A 16,593-nucleotide genomic window follows, 5' to 3' on the forward strand; every position below is an offset into this window, starting at 1 on the left:
CTTCAAACCCAGGGTGAGTCTCTGACAAACTAGTGGTACCCCAAAGTGGACAGAAGAACCCTGAGGGGAAGGTAAGGTTTGAGGGAGGAGATGTGTGTCAGCTGCATGGGGAGAAAACCAAAAACACACTGGCGAGAAGCGTTCCTGCATCCCCCAGGGAAGAAACTGCCTTCCCATCAGCCACTGTGCTTGGTCCCAAGGACCTGGCTTCCCTGTTTCCAGACCAGGGTGCGTCTTGGGCCCGGTAGTGGTAAAACAAGAAGGGTATTAGGACCCCGAGGGGAAATTAAGGTTTGAGGGTGGAAAGTTGGGGCACCTGTGGCAGAAAAGATAAAAAACGAACTACCAAGAAGCATTCCTGGGTCATCTCTGGACGAATGTGTCTTCTCATCAGCCCCTGCACTACCTGTTGACCCTTATGTCCCTGGTTCAGATCCTGGTTGTTTCTCATGCACACTAGGTGTACCACAACCCTGGCAGAAGGCCCCTGAGTGGAAGGTAAGGTGCCGGGAGATGAGGCAACTGAGAGAAAGGAAAAAAAATGCTCCACTGAGATACGGGGCCTGTGTCCCCCACATGTGAAAGTGCCTTAAATAAGCCCCTATGCTGTGAACTGGGGACTCTGGCATCCCTGGCTCAAATACAGGGCGCATCTTGGGTTCGTTAGGGGTACCCCAAAGTTGGCAAAAGGCCCCTGAGGGAAAGGTAAACTGTCAGGGAGGGGAGTTGAGGCACTGGTGGAAGAAAAAAAAGAAAGAAAATAGCGCAACTGAGAAGCATTCCTGAGTCCACCGCAGGTGAAAGTGCCTTATCATCAGTCCGTGGATCATTTCCCAGGGACCCTGGCATCCATGGTTCAAAATCAGAGTGTGTTACGGGCCCTAGAGGTGTACTCCAAAACGGACAGAGACCCAGAGGGGAAGCTGAGTTTAGGAGGGCATATGGGGCTCTTGTGGCAGAAAAAGAAAAATAAAATTTGCAGACGGGAAGTGACCCTGAGCTCCCCAGGGATGAAAGTGCCTTCTGATCAGCCCCATCGCTGGGCAGAGGGAAGCCCAGGGTCCGTGGTTCAAACTTAGGGTGCCTTTCAGGCCCATTAAGGGTACCACGAAGTGAGCTGGAGGCTCCTGAGGGGAGCCTCCGTCCGTTTTTTTATTCTGCAACATGTACTAACTACCCTCTCTCCAAAGAGGATTGGAGCGAGGGTAGTAAAGTTAGAGCGAGGGTAGTTGGGCACATGTTGCAGAATAAAACAAACATGCCGCCAAGAAGCGTTCCTGGGTTTCCACAGTTGAATGTGCCTTCCCGTGAGTCCCGGCACTGGTACCTGGAGAGCTTGGCATACCTGGTTTGAACGCAGGCTCTGTCTCGGTCCAGACAGTGGTACCATGAATCAGAGAGAAGACCCCCTGCTTGGAAGATAAGGTTGGAGAGTGGTATGGTGAGGCGCCAGTTGCAGAAAAAAAATTGCAACCTCGAGAATAGGGGCATGGGTCACCATGCACCAAATGCCTTCCCATCAGCCCCTTTGCTGGGCCTTGGTGACCCTACAGACCCGGGTTTAAATGTAGGGTGAATCGTGGGAATGCGAAGGTTACCTCAAAGCGAGCATAAGTCCCCTGAGGGAAAGGAAAATAGTGAGGGAGGTGAGGAGGTGTACCAGTGGTAGAGAAAAGTAATCACGACCCCGAGAAGCTATCCTGGGTCCCCCACGGATGAAAGTGCCTTACCATCAGCCCCGGCACTGGGCCCTGAGAACACTGGAGACCCTGATTCGACGCAGGGAGTGTTTCGGACATGCTATTGATACCCAAAAGAGGGACGAAGGCCCCTGAGGGGAAGGTCAGGTTGAGGGCAGGGAGGTGGGTGACCTGTGGAATAAAAAAAAAAAACGCTCCGCTGAAAAGAGTTTATTGACTGCATGGAAGAAAGCGCATTCCCATCAGCGCCTCCGGTGGGCCCTGGGGACCATGGCCTTCCCAGTTTGAACCCAGGGTGTGTTCTGGGCTGACTTCGGGTACCCCAAAGCAGGCACAAGGCACCAGAGGGGATCGCAACTTTTGAGCGAGGGGAGCTGTGTCACTGGTGGCAACAAATAAGGAAAAAACAACGCACCACTGAGAAGCATTCCTGGGTCCTACACGGAAAACATTACCTTCCAGTAAGGCCCTGCATTAGGCCCCAGGGACACTGGCATACCTGGTTCAAACTCAGGGTGTTTCTCGGTACCAGTAGAGGTACCCCAAAGGGGACAGAAGCACCCTGAGGGGAAGGTAAGGTTTGAGGAAGGTTATGCAGTTCAGCTGTGTGGCAAAAAGTCCAAAAACACACTGTCGAGAAGCGTTCTTGCATCCCCCAGGAAAGAAACTGCCTTCCCATCAGCCCCTGTGCTGGTTCCCAGGGACTTTGGCATCCCTGGTTCGAATACAGGGTGCATCTTGGGTTCGCAAAGGGTACTCCAAAGTGGGTAAAACTCCCCTGAGGGAAAGGTAAACAGTGAGGGAGAAGAGGTGGGTCACCAGTGGCAGAAAGAAAAGAAAGAGAATCTCGCCACAGAGAAGGGTTCCTGGGTCCACCACAGAGGAAAGTTCCTTCCTTTAGTCTGTGCACTGGGCCCTGGGAAGCCTGCCGTCCATGGTTCAAAAGCAGGGTGCATCTCGGGCCCACCAGGGGTACTCTGAAATGGACAGAAAGACCCTGAGGGAAAGGTGAGTTTAGAAGGTAGGCATATGGGGTTCTGTGGCAGAAAAAGAAAGAAAAACACGCCAGCAAGGAGCGTTCCTGGGCTTCCCAGGTACGAGAGTGCCTTCCCATCAGACCCAATGCTGGGCCACGGGTACACTGTGGTGCCTGGCTCGAACTTAGGTTGACTTTCAGGCCCATTAGGTGTACCACAAAGAGGGCAGGAGCCTCCTGTGGCGATAGTAAGGTGGGAGTGTGGGGAAGTGGGACACATGAGGCAGAAAAAAAAACCATGCCACCAAGAAGTGTTCCGGGGTCTCCATGTATGGAAGTGCCTTCCCATGAGCCCCTGTGCTGGTACCTGGAGACTTTGGCAACCCTAGTTCAAACTCAGGGTGAGTCTCAGTCCAGGTATGGCTACCACAAATCAGAGAGAAAGCCCTGATAGGAACATCAGGTTTGAGGGAGGGATGGTGAGGCATCTGTTGGAGAAAAAAAAACGCCAAGCTGAGAAGTGGGGCATGGTTAGCCACGGACCAAAATGCCTTCCTTTCAGCCCCTTCGCTGGGTCACGGGTACCTTGCAGTCCGTGGTTCCAACGAACTCGAAAGTATCCCAAAGTGAGCAGATTCTTGAGAACTCGAAGGGTACCCCAAAGTGAGCAGATGTCCCCTGAGGAGAAAATAAATAGTGAGGGAGGTGAGGTGGTGCACCAGTGGCAGAGAGAAATAATTGCAACGCCGAGAAGCTCTTCTGGGTCACCCACAGATGAAAGTGCCTTCCCATCAGCCCCCAGAACTGTGCCCCAGGAACACTGGAATCCCTGGGTCGACCACAGGCTGCGTTTCAAACATGCTAGTGGTACCCAAAAGCAGGACAAAGCCCCTGAGAGGAAGTTAAGGTTCGAGGGTGGATAGGTGGGTTACCTGTGGAATAAAAAAAGAAAAAAAAGGGCTATGAGAAGTATTCCTTGCCATCCATGGAAGAAAGTGCCTTCCGTCAGTGCCTGCGGTGGGCCCCAGGTACAGTGGCCAACCCGGTTCGTGAGTTTGTGTGAGTGTGTGAGTGTGAGAGTGTGAGAGTGTGAGTGAATGTGAGTGACCATGAGTGTTAGTGTCTGTGAGTGAGACAGTGTGAGTGTGTGAGTGTGCATGTGAGGGTGTGTGTGTGAGGGTGTGAAAGTGTGTGAGTGGGCCTGAGTGTGTGAATTTGTGGGTGAGAATGTGAGTGACTATGAGCGAGTGTGTATGAGTGTGAGTGAGTGCGTGTGAGCATGAGGCAGAGTGAGAGAACAAGTGTGTGTAAGTGAAAAGTGTGTGTTTGCGAGTGTGAGTTTGTGTGTGTGTGTGACCGTGTTGTCTGTGAGTACAACAGTGTGTTGAGTGTGCTAGTGTGTGTGGGTGAGTGTGTGAGGATGAGTGGGGTTAAGTGTGTTTGTGAGTGAAAATGTGTGAGCAAGAGCGTGAGTGTGTGAATGTGTGTGTGTTTGTGTGTGAGAGAGAGAGTGTGTGTATAAGGGAAAGTGAGAGTGTGATCGTGTGTCCATGAGTGTGACAGTGTGAGTGGGTGTGCGACTGTGTGTGTGTGAGGGTGTGAGTGAAGGTGTGAGTGTCTGGGTGTGAGTGGGGTTGAGTGCGTGTGTGTTTGAAAGTCAGAAGGTGAGTGACTTGAGCGAGAGTCTGAGTGTGAGCGAGTGTGTGGGTGAGTGTGCGTGTGGGTGTGTTTGTGAGTGTATGTGTGAAGGAGTGTGTAAATGTGTGTGAGTGAAAGTAAGTGTGTGAGAGTGTGACCGTGTTTGTGTGATAGTGTGAGTGTGCGAGTGTGAGTGTGCGTGTGAGTGAAAATGTGAGTATGTGTGAGTGGAGGTGCGAGAATGTGAGATTGTGCATGAGTGTGAGATTGTGCATGAGAATGTGTGTGTGTGAGTGCATGAGTGTGTGTGAATGTGAGCTTGTGTGCAAGAGGGAGAGTGTAAGAGAAAGTGAATGAGTGCGTTTGTGAGTGTGAGAATGAGAGTGTGTGTGTCACCGTGTGTCTGTGACTTTGAGAGTATGAGTGTTCGAGTGTGTGAGTCAGCATGAGTGTGAGAGGGTGATTGTGAGTGAAGGTGAGAGTGAGTGTGTGGGTGTGAGTGGGCTTGAATGTGTTTGTAAGAATGTGAGTGTGAGCAAGTGTGAGTGTGTGTGTGGATGAGTTTGTGAGTGTGAGGCAGTGTGAGTGAGTGAGTGTAAATGAGAGTGAATGTGAATGAGAGTGAGTGTATATGACTGTGTGTGAGGGTACTTGCGTGAGAGTATGTGTGTGAGTGTGAGTGACTGAGTGTGAGTGATTGTGTGAGTGTGAGTGAGTAAGAGCTGGCTTACCTGTGGTATTACAACAAAATATAAAAACGGGCCATCGAGAAGCATTTGTTGCCCCCACGGAAGAAAGTGCCTTCCCATGAGCCCCTGCGCTGCTACCTGAAGATTCTGGTATCCCTGGTTCGAACCCAGGGTGCATCTCAGTCCAGGTAGGGTACCATAAATCTCAGAGAAGGCCACTGATTGGAATATAAGGTTTGAGGGAGGGATGGTGAGGCACCTGTTGGAGAAAAAGAAAACTGTGAGTGTGAGTTTGTGTGAGAGTGTGTGTGTTTGTGTGAGAGTGTGTTTGTGACTGTGTGAGCAACTATAAGTGTGTCTGTGAGTGTGACAATGTGAGTGAGTCTGAGTGCGCGTGTGAGTCAGGGTGAGTGTTAAGGGTGAGTGTGAGTGAAAGTGTGAGCGTGAGTGTGGTTGAGTGTGTGTGTGAGTTTCTGAATGAGAATGTGAGTGACTGTGAGGGACAGTGTGAGTTTGAGTGTGTGAGTGTGCACGTGGGTGTGTGTGACAGCGTGAATGTGCATGATGGAGAGTGAGTGTAAGTGAAAATGAGTGTGAGAGCGAGTATGAGTGTGAGAAAGTGTGAGAGTGAATGTGTGAGTGTAGGTGTGTATTACTGTGAGGGTGCCTGTGTGAGTGTGTGAGTCTGAATGTGTGTGAGTGACTGTGATTGTGTGTTTGTGAGCTGGGTGACCTGTAGTATTACAACAAAAAATAAAAAAGGGCCATCGAGAAGCATTTCTTGTCCCCCACGGAAGAAAGTGCCTTCCCAAAAGACCTTGCACTGGGCCCCGGGGACCGTGGCCTAACTGGCTCAAAACCAGGGTTTTTCTCTGTAACACTATGGGTGCCCCAAAGAAGTAAGAATTCACCAGAGGGGAAGTTAAGTTTTGAGGAAGGGGAGCTGGTGCACTTTTGGCTGAAAAAATAAAAGAAAATCGCACCACTTAGAAGCGTTCCTGGGTCCCAGACAACAGTGCCTTCATATCAGACCCTGCACTGTCCCCTTGGGACTGTGGCATCCCTGGTTTGAAATCAGGGTGCATCTCGGTCCCTGCAGGGGTACTCCAAAACTGACAGAACCTGAGGGGAAGGTGAGGTTAGAAGGAGGGCACATGGGGCTCCTGTGGCAGAAAAAGAAAAAAATGGAAGCCAGCGAGGAGCATTCCTGGGCTCCCAAGGGACGAAAGTGCCTTCCCATCAGACACAGAACAGTTCTGTGGGCACCCTGGGTTCACTGGTTGGAACCCAGTGTGCCTATCGGGCCCATTAGGAGTACCACAAAGAGGGTCGGAGGCTCCTGAGGGGATAGTAAGGTTGGAGAGAGGGGTGGTGGGGCATAAGTGGCAGAAAAAATAAAACGTGCTGCCAAGAAGTGTTCCTGGGACTCCACGGATGTAAGTGCCGTCCCTTGAGCCCCTGCGCTGGTACCTGAAGATCTTGGCGGCCCTGGTTCGACCCCAGGGTGTGTCTCCGGCCAGATAGGATATCACAAATCACTGAGAAGGCCCCTGATGGGAAGATAAAGTTTGAGGGAAGGAAGGTGAAGCTCCTGATGGAGAAAAAATAAACTATGAGTGAGTGAGAGTTAAAGTGGGTATGACTGTGAGTATGTCCGTGTGTGTCAGTAAGTTTATGTAAGTGTGTGGGTGTGTGTGCGATTGTGAGTGTGAGAGAATGTGAGTGATCATGAGTGTCAGTGTCTGAGTGTGACTGTGAGTGGGTATGTGAGCATGAGAGTGTGTGTGTGTGTGACGGTGAGTGTGAAAGTGTGAGAGTGTGAGTGGAGTTGAGTGTGTGTGTTTGAGTTTGTGAGAATGTGAGTGTGTGAGTGTGAGTGCGTGTGTGTGTGAATGTGCGTGTGTGTGAATGAGTGTGAGGGCAGGTGTGAGTATGTGTATAAGTGAAAGTGAGTTTGTGTGAGTGTGAGTGAGTGACCTTGAATGTTAGTGTCTGTGAGTGTGACAGAGTGGGTGAGTGTGCGACTGTGAGTGTTCGTGTGAGTGTTCGTGTGAGTGCGTGAGCATGAGTGTGAGTGAAAGTGTGGGTGTGAGTGGGATTGTGTGTGGGTGAGAATGTGAGTGTGAGCAAGGGTGTGAGAGTGGGAGTGAGAGTGTGCATGTGTGTTCACGAGGGAGTGTGACTGTGTGTGAGTGAAAGTGTGTGTGAGTGAATGTGAGTTTGAGTGTGTGAGTGAGGCTGCTTATGTGTGTGTGTATGAATGGGTGTCAGTGAGTGTGTGTGTTAGTGTGTGTTTGTGAGCTGGGTTACCTGTGGTATTACAACAAAAAATAAAAACAGGTGATCGAGAAGCATTCCTTTTCCCCCAAGGAAGGAAGTGCCTTCCCGACAGCCCCTGCACTGGGCCCCGGAGACCATGGCCAAACCAGCTCAAAACCACGGTGTGTCTCGGTAACACTATGGGTGCCTCAAAGAAGGAAGGCGGCACCGGAGGGAAAGTTAAGCATTGAGGAATGGGAGCTGGTGCACTTGTGGCAGAAAAATATAAAAGAAAATCACACCGCTTAGAAGCATTCCTGAGTCCCACATGGACAACAGCGCCTTCATAACAGGCCCTGCACTGGCCCCTGGGGAAAGTGGCATCCATGATTTGAAATCAGGGCACGTCTCGGGCCCTGCAGGGGTACTCCATAAAGGACAGAAAGACCCTGAGGGGAAGGTGAGGTTAGAAGGAGGGCGTATGGGGCTCCTGTGGCAGAAAAAGAAAAAAATGGATGCCAGCGAGGAGTGTTCCTGCGCTCCCCAGGGACAAAAGTGCCTTCCCATCAGCCATAGCACTGTTCTTTGGGCACCCTGGGTTCCCTGGTTAGAAACCAGTGCGCCTATCGGGCCTGTTAGGGATACCACAAAGAGGGCCAGAGGCTCCTGAGGGGATAGTAAGGTTGGAGTGAGGGGAGGTTGGGCATATGTGGCAGGAAAAAATAACCCGTGCTGCCAAGAAGTTTTCCTGGTCTCCATGGACAAAAGTGCCTTCCCATGATCCTCTGCACTGGTACCTGAAGAAACTGGCATCCCTGGTTCGAACCCCGGGTGCGTCTTGGGCCAGGTAGGTTACCACAAGGCACAGAGAAGGCCCCTGATGGGAAGATAATGTTTGAGGGAAGGATGGTGAGACACCTGTAAAGATAAAGATATTCCACTAAATTTCATTTTTATTATGACATAAGACAACTGGTAATAGGCAACATAATTGAAAAAACTTCTCAGTAAATTCAATTTGGCCTTGGCCTAAGAATATAGATAAACGAACTAAGAGTTTATAATCTCAAAATAAACCTGCACATTTACAGTCAGTTGATTTTACATAAGGATAACAAAAGAACAAAATGGGAAAAGAATAGTCTTTTCAACCAATGGTGTTGGGACAACTGGGTATTCATATGCAAAAAATAAATACATTTGGACCAAATATCTTATTTAAAAATTAACTCACAATTGAACTGCTAACTGTAACAGCTGAAACTATAAAACTTTCAGAAGAAAACCCCGGCATAAATCTTTGTGACTGCATTTGGCAGTGTTTTCTTAGCTATGACTCCAAAGGTAAAACGGATTCAATGGACTTCAAAATTGAAAAGTGCTGTGTCTGAGAAGACAGTATCGAGAAGTGAAAAGGCAAGACACTGAGTAGAAGAAAGTATTTGAAAAGCATACATCTGATAAGCAACTTACATATATAGGATATTTAAAGAAACTTTGCAATTCATAGTAACAAGATAACTCAATTTAAAAAATGGGCAAAGATTCTGAACAGATATATCTGCAAAGAAGATATAAAGATGGATAATGAGCACATTGATAGATGCTAGATGTAATGAGTCATTAGGAAAATGTAAATCAAAACCACATGTGGTATCACTTCACACCACAGGATAAAAATCTTTGTTCAATAAAAAAGAGAAAGTGTTAGGAAAAATGTAAAGAAATTCAAACCCTTATCCCATGCTGCTGGGAATGTAAAGTGGCACAACCACTTTGGTAAACAAATTGGCAGCTCCTCAAAAGGTTAAGCATGAAGTTACCATATGACTCAGAATTTCCAGTCATAAAGATATACTCCAGGAAAACAAAGATATGCAAGCACAAAAATTCATATGTAAATGTCTACAGCAACATTATTAATAGGAGTTCAAAAGTGGAGAGAATCAAAACGTCCATCACCTTTGGGTGGGAAAGAGCCCAAAGGTCCATCACCTGGTGAATGGATAAATAACTGTTTGATGCATCCATACACTGGAGTATTACTCGGCAATAAGAAGAAATTAAGCACTGATCCTGATCTTAGGAGGAGACAGCAAAATGCCTAGGCAGATATGGAAGGGTCCCTGGAGAATCTCCAACCAGCCCCACAAGTGTATACACCAGATGCTATGTGCAGAGAAGGGGACCCGGACTTGTCTTGCCTGGACATGCCAGCAGTGGACCAGAGGCCCACATACACTGGTGGGATGGGGTGGAGCCACCAGGAATTCGTGCCTTATGCAGGGGAGGAGACTGGTCACTTCAGCTCATGTGTTCCTGGCATTCAATTGTGAGGTGGAAATCTGTTGGCAGGACCCCTCTCTTTACTGAGAGATATCCTTTTCACATAATAAGGTCTGTCCTCCTCACCCTTCAATGTGTCTGCATGCTTAATTTTTCCTAGTCGTGAAAGAAGAATCCAGATTTAGCTGAACTAAGGAGAAAACCCCGCATCAATACCTGCTACAACACAGATGCAGCATGAAAAGTTATGCTAAGTGAAATAAGCCAGTCACAGTAGATCACTTGTTTTATATTTCAGAGTCTTATAGGCAAATCTATACAAAGAAGGTGGGTGGTTCCCTAAGGCTTAGGGAGGAAGGGAAAACTAGTGAAGATGGCTAAATGATGTGGGGTTTGCTTTTAGGGTGATGAAAATGTTCTAAAATTGATTGTAATGATGACTGCATAACTCTCTGAAAATACTAAAGTCAGTGACTTGTATATCTTAAATGAGTGAATTGCATAGTGGGTTCATTCTTTCTCAATAAACCCGTTACCCACCACCCCCTCCACCACACATTAATTGGGTACCAGTGATCTGGAGACAGGTACTGCTTTGTTTCCGATCACTGGCCAGAGTTCAAGACATAAGAGAAACAACAGTGTGTCCTTTTTATAGAAACAAGACTTATATTTTGAAAACTATCCTTTTCACTAGTATGAAGTCTGTAAAATTAAATGAAAAATCTTTCTTTCACTCTTTAAAGCACTGAGAGATTTACATTGAGGAATAAGACCTTGTTTTCTTTGGCCCCAATTTCTATCTAAAGGGTCTGGGAATCACACACTTCAAACTATAAAATCTCATCAGATGGGTATTTTTAACACTTATAATGTGGCTTACTTTCTACCCTGATTCTGGTACAGCATCACAGAGAGAAGAAGCTGAAGGAAATCAAAGTATTTAACCCCAAATATTTTTTTTGACATATTTTGAAATGGCTGCTGCAGAGACAAGAGATTGAAATGGCCCTCATTAATGTAACCCAGTCTCTCCTCTTCTAGGTATTCCCAGATCTGGGGAAGATTAACTAACAGCCTGATGCATTTAAAGTATTAAAATATATAATTACCCTCTATTTTCTCAACATATTTTGGCAGAATTTGGGTTTTTCCATTATTAATATTTTCCCAAATTACATGATTTTAAAGCCCAAAACTGATTTAAAATTATTGTATATTGGAATATAAATCATTCTATTATAAAGATATATGCATTTGTATGTTCATTGCAGCACTATTCTCAATAGCAAAGACATTGAATCAACCAAGATGTCCCTCACTGATAAATGGGATAAAGAAAAACTGGTATATACACACCATGGAGTCATAAAAATGAATGAGATCAAACACTTTGCAAGGACGTGGATGAACTCAAAGCTGTTATCATCAGGAAACTAATCCAGGGACAAAAAACCAAACACTACATTTTCTTACTTCTAAGTGGGAGCTGAACGGTGAGAACACATAGAATTGGGGAGGGGAACAACAAACACTGGGGCCTATTGGAGTCAGGAGGCAGAGCATCAACATCAATAGCTAATTCCTGTGGGGCTTAACATCCAGGTGATGGATTGATAGGTGCAGCAAACCATCATGGCACACCCTTACCTATGTAACAAACCTGCACGTCTCACACATGTAATCAAATCCTTAAGATAATTTTTTTTAAAAAAATTACCTTATGTTTTAGCTTCTTAATCAGAATATCCATTTTCAGTTGATCTGTTTTTAAGTCTCCATGACAACTGAAGTCTTCATTTCCAAACACACTTAACAAATTAATTGACATTTCCAGGAGTTTCTTATACCTGCAGAAGTGCAGAGAATTAGTAAATAAAGTATTTTTAAGAGTAAATATTTAATAATTGTTTAAACAGATATTGTGCTATGGCATATCAAAGAAACAAATCTATAAACTATGATCCTTTCAGTTTCAACTAAGCATACTTTGGAAGCATTCTATATGAAATTATGATCTTAGATAAATAATACAAAGAACAATGTTATGGAAAATATGGCAGATAAAGTGAAATTATAACCATACAGTTTTTGTTGTTGTTGTTGCTTTTGGAGATGGAATTTCACTCTTTTTGTCCAGGCTGAAATGCAATGGTGTGATCTCAGCTCCCTGCAACCTCTGCTTCCTGGATTCAAGTGATTCTCCTGCCTCCACCTCCCAGGTAGCTGGGATTACAGGTGTGTACCACCACTCTGGGCTCATTTTGTATTTTTAGTAGAAATGGTGTTTCACCATGTTGGTCGGACTGGTCTTGAACTCCTGACCTCAAATGATCCACCCACCTAGGCCTCCCAAAGTGCTGGGATTACAAGTGTGAGCCACCACACCTGGTCTAACCATACACTTTTTGTAAATAAACTATTCATATCCATGTTGGTATACTAAGATAAAATAACCTATTACTAAATATAAGCCATAATCCAGAGATGAGTAACCAAGATATAAAAGTAAAACACATATGTTTGAAAAAGACACAAAAATACATTTTGATACCCATTGACCACAGTCTATAAGAAGAAAAAAAAAGTACACACAAAAAGCATCAAGGACATTATTCAGTGTAGAAAAAGAGAAGTAAGAAAACATCTTTAGTATCTGAGTTAAGGAGAAAATGGAACCAGGCAGTTTTAGAAAAAGGGAAAGGGGCAGAGAGTTGTGTGATGATTTAAAGACTTTGAAGAAGAGATCTAAAGATCTTTGCTGACATAATGTCAACAAAATGAAAGAGATAGAAAACCACATAGAGAAAGGAAATGACAGAAAAATGTAGATTAGAATCAGTAAACCAACTTAAGGGTTCAGGAAATAAATAGAAAAGTAGCTGTGTTCAGGGCTTCAAAAACACATTCCATTAAAAAATAAAAAATCTATGACCAAAACATGAATGCTCATTTTACTTTTAAGTTTTACAAATATTTTTATATATATGAAATTTATTTCTGTAAAATAGAAGTTTAATAACATGTATACTTCATGTATACAATGGAGTTATCTGTGTAAAATGAATAAATTTCCGTGTTTTATATGTAAAAGAAAAAGAAGTGGAACAAAATAGAAGCTACATATCAAGATAAATTTTGATGTTAAAGAATGACAAAAATAGGTCTTCTTTAAAGAATTTGAATGCAGCAGAAGATACTACAAAAGGAAGAAAAGATGACCAGACAGCAAAAATACCTTCAGAAATAAAAATTCAAACTAGATAATGAAAAGTGCACTTGACATTATATGTCCAAGGCTTTGTCATTGTTTTCAAAATAATTAAAGAATAAGTGGCCAGGCACGGTGGCTCATGCCACTTTGGGAGGCCAAGATGGGCAGATCATGAGGCCAGGAGTTTCAGAACAGCCTGACCAGCTTGGCAAAACCCCGTCTCTACTAAAAATGCAAATATTAGCCGGGCGTAGTGGCACATATACTGAGTAGCTTAATCCTAGCTACTCAGGAGGCTGAGACAGGAGAATTGCTTGGAGGCATAGGTTGCAGTGAGCCAAGATGGCGCCATTGCACTCTAGCCTGTGAGACAGAGCCAGACTCTGTCTCAAAAAAAAAAAAAAAAAAAAAAAAAAGGTAAATAAAAAGAAAATAAGTATAATATTTTGGCATTCTAAAAAACGTTCAGATTATGTTGTTTCCCTTTTATACATATTTTTAATATAAATTTTTTCATCCCAACATTGCCCCAGCAGCTCAGCTGACTCCCGCCCCAATGACGCACACACCTATAAAGTTGAGTTGTGAGTTTCTGAAATACATTTTAAAATATAATTTGTTTAATTATGAAAATGCAGACATAAAATGAATTTGTGTCTCAATTTTAGTCAAGTAAAATTAGAGTTAAATCGATTAATGAATGATTAACCTGTTCTACAATATGAAAACCATACCCAGTTGCCTCTTCTTCTAATTCATGATTTTCCTTTCTTATTTGATTCACATTATACTCCAGTGATGATACTAACACAAAAAGTTTCTTTAACTATGAAGTTCTTGTGTCCAAAGTCTAGTTGCTCTCTGGGTTTTGATCACTGATTGCAATATTTATCATCAACTCCCAGCTTCCCAGGTTTTTGAGAAGTCTTACTATTGATGGTTGAAGTAGCAGAAATATAATCTAAACTATCTGAAAATAAAGTTTTTATTTATTACAATGTAAATAGTAATGCAAATTGTAATAAAGTATAAAATTTATTTCTTCACTAAAGCAGTACCGTATTGTCCTCTACCCCCACAAACACACTACTTCTTTATGGTCTAATGTATTTTACAAGTCCTGTAATTGCTGTTAGACAAGTTTACTTAACTAAAATCTCTCACTTTGTTTTAAGCTTTTGGTATTTACGACAATTTCCTTTGAATCACTCAATGATGTCTACTATACATTTTGTTTTCCATCAGAAATTTGTTTATTAATAATGAAGATTCTTCAGAGATAAGAAAATATTTGAATAACTACCTTTGTGCATAAACACATTAAGGTTAAATACCCATGACATTACTGTGTGTTTCTGTGTACTGGAGACAAAAACTTCAAAAAATATTTTAATGAATATACATTAAATTAAAAACTACTTTCATTAAACTGAGATGATCTTCCCTCAATGCATGAATACCTTCAGAATTTAAAACAGAATTTAAAGCAACAGCAGTTAAAAAAGACAAAGAGGGATACTGTGTAATGATAAAAGGACTAGTCCAGCAGGAAAATATCACACTCCTAAATATATATGCACCTGACACTGGAGCTCCCAAATTTATAAAATAATTACTACTAGACCCAAGAAATGAGACAGACAGCAACACAATACTAGTGGGGGACTTCAGTACTCCACTGACAGCACTAGACAGGTATCAAGACAGAAAGTCAACAAAGAAATAATGAACTCAAACTGTACCCTAGAACAAATGATCTTAACTGACATTTATAGAACATTCTATCTAAAAACTGCAAAATATAACTTCTATTCACTAGCACAGGAAACATTCTCCAAGGTAGATCATGTGACAGGCACAAAACAAGTCTCAATGAATTTAAGAAAACTGAAATTATATCAAGTACTCTCTCAGATCACGGTGGAATAAAATTAGAAATCAACTGCAAAAGAAACCCTCAAAACCATGCAACTACACAGAAACCAATAACCTGCTCCTGAATGATCATTGGATCAACAATAAAATCAAGATGGAAGTTAAAAAATTATTTGAACTGAATAATAGTGACACAACTATCAAAACCTTTGGGATACAGCAAAGGCAGTGCTAAGAGTAAAGTTTTTAGCATTAAATGCCAACATCAAAAAGTCTGAAAAAATGCAAACAGATGATCTAAGGTCACACGGCAAGGAACCAGAAAAATCAGAACCAACCTCAAACCCAGCAGAAGAAAAGAAATAACCAAGAACCACATGAAATGAAATTGAAACAAAAAAAATATAAAGATTAAACAAAAAACTGGCTCTTTTAAAAGAAAAATAAAATTGATATACTGTTCATGTGACTGACCAAGAAAAGAGATGATCCCAATAAGCCCAATTAGAAATGAAACAGGAGGTATTACAACCAGTACTACAGAAACACAAAAGATAATTCAAAGGTACTATGAACACCTTTATGTGCAAAAACTAGAAAACCTAGACGAGGCTTATAAACAAAAACTGGATATATACCCAAAGGATTCTAAGTCATGCTACTATAAAGACACATGCACACGTATGTTTATTGTGGCACTATTCACAATAGCAAAGACTTGGAACCAACCCAAATGTCCATCAATGATAGACTGGATTAAGAAAATGTGGCACATATACACCATGGAATACTCTGCATTCATAAAAAAGGATGAGTTCGCGTCCTTTATAGGGACATGGATGGATGAAGCTGGAAACCATCATTCTCAGCAAACTATCACAAGAACAGAAAACCAAACACCACATGTTCTCACTCACAGGTGGGAATTGTAAAATGAGAACACTTGGACACAGGAAGGGGCACATCACACACTGGGGTCTGTCATGGGGTGGGGGAGGGGGAGGGATAGCATTAGGAGATATACCTAATATAAATGATGAGTTAATAGGTGCAGCACACCAACATGGCACATGTATACATATGTAACAAACCTGCACGTTGTACACATGTACCCTAGAACTTAAAGTATAATAAAAAATAATAAAAATAAATTCCTGGAAATATACAACCCTCCTAGATTAAACCAGGAATAGAAACTCTGAACAAACCAATAACAAGCAGCAAGATTGAAATGGTAATAAAAGAAAAAAAAAAAACCCGCCAACAAAAAAAGTCCAGGGCTAGATGGATTCACGGCTGAATTCTATCAAACATTCAAAGGAGAATTGGTACCAGTCCTATTGAGACTATTCCAAAAGACAGAGAAAGAGGGAATCCTCCATAAATCATTCTATTAACCCAGTATCATATCACCCTAATACCAAAACCAGGAAAGGGCATAACCAATAAAGAAAGCTACAGACCAATATCCCTGATGAACATGGATGCAAAAATTCTTAAGAAAATACTAGCTAACAGTATCCAACAACATATAAAAAAGACAATCCACCATGATCAAGTGGGTTTTAAACTAGGGATGCAGGGATGGTTTAACATGCACAAGTCAAAAAATGTGATACACCATATAAACAGAATTAAAAACAAAAATCACATGATCATCTCAAAAGATGCAGAAAAAGCAGCTGACAAAATCAAGCATCTCCTTATCATTAAAACCCTTAGCAAAATAGAAGGAGGTAATAAAAGCCATCTATGATAAACTCACAGCCAACATTATACTGAATGAGGAAAAGTTGAAAGCTTTTCCTCTGAGAACTGGAACAAGACAAGGATGCCCACTTTCTCCACTTCTATTCAACACAGCACTGGAAGTCCTAGACAGAGTAATCAGACAAAGAAAGAAAGGACTTCCAAATCAGTACAGAGGAAGTCAAACTGTTGCTGTTTGCTGATGAC

This window comes from Macaca fascicularis, chromosome 10 (genome assembly GCF_037993035.2).
Source record: "Macaca fascicularis isolate 582-1 chromosome 10, T2T-MFA8v1.1".
Classification (NCBI taxonomy): Eukaryota; Metazoa; Chordata; class Mammalia; order Primates; family Cercopithecidae; genus Macaca; species Macaca fascicularis.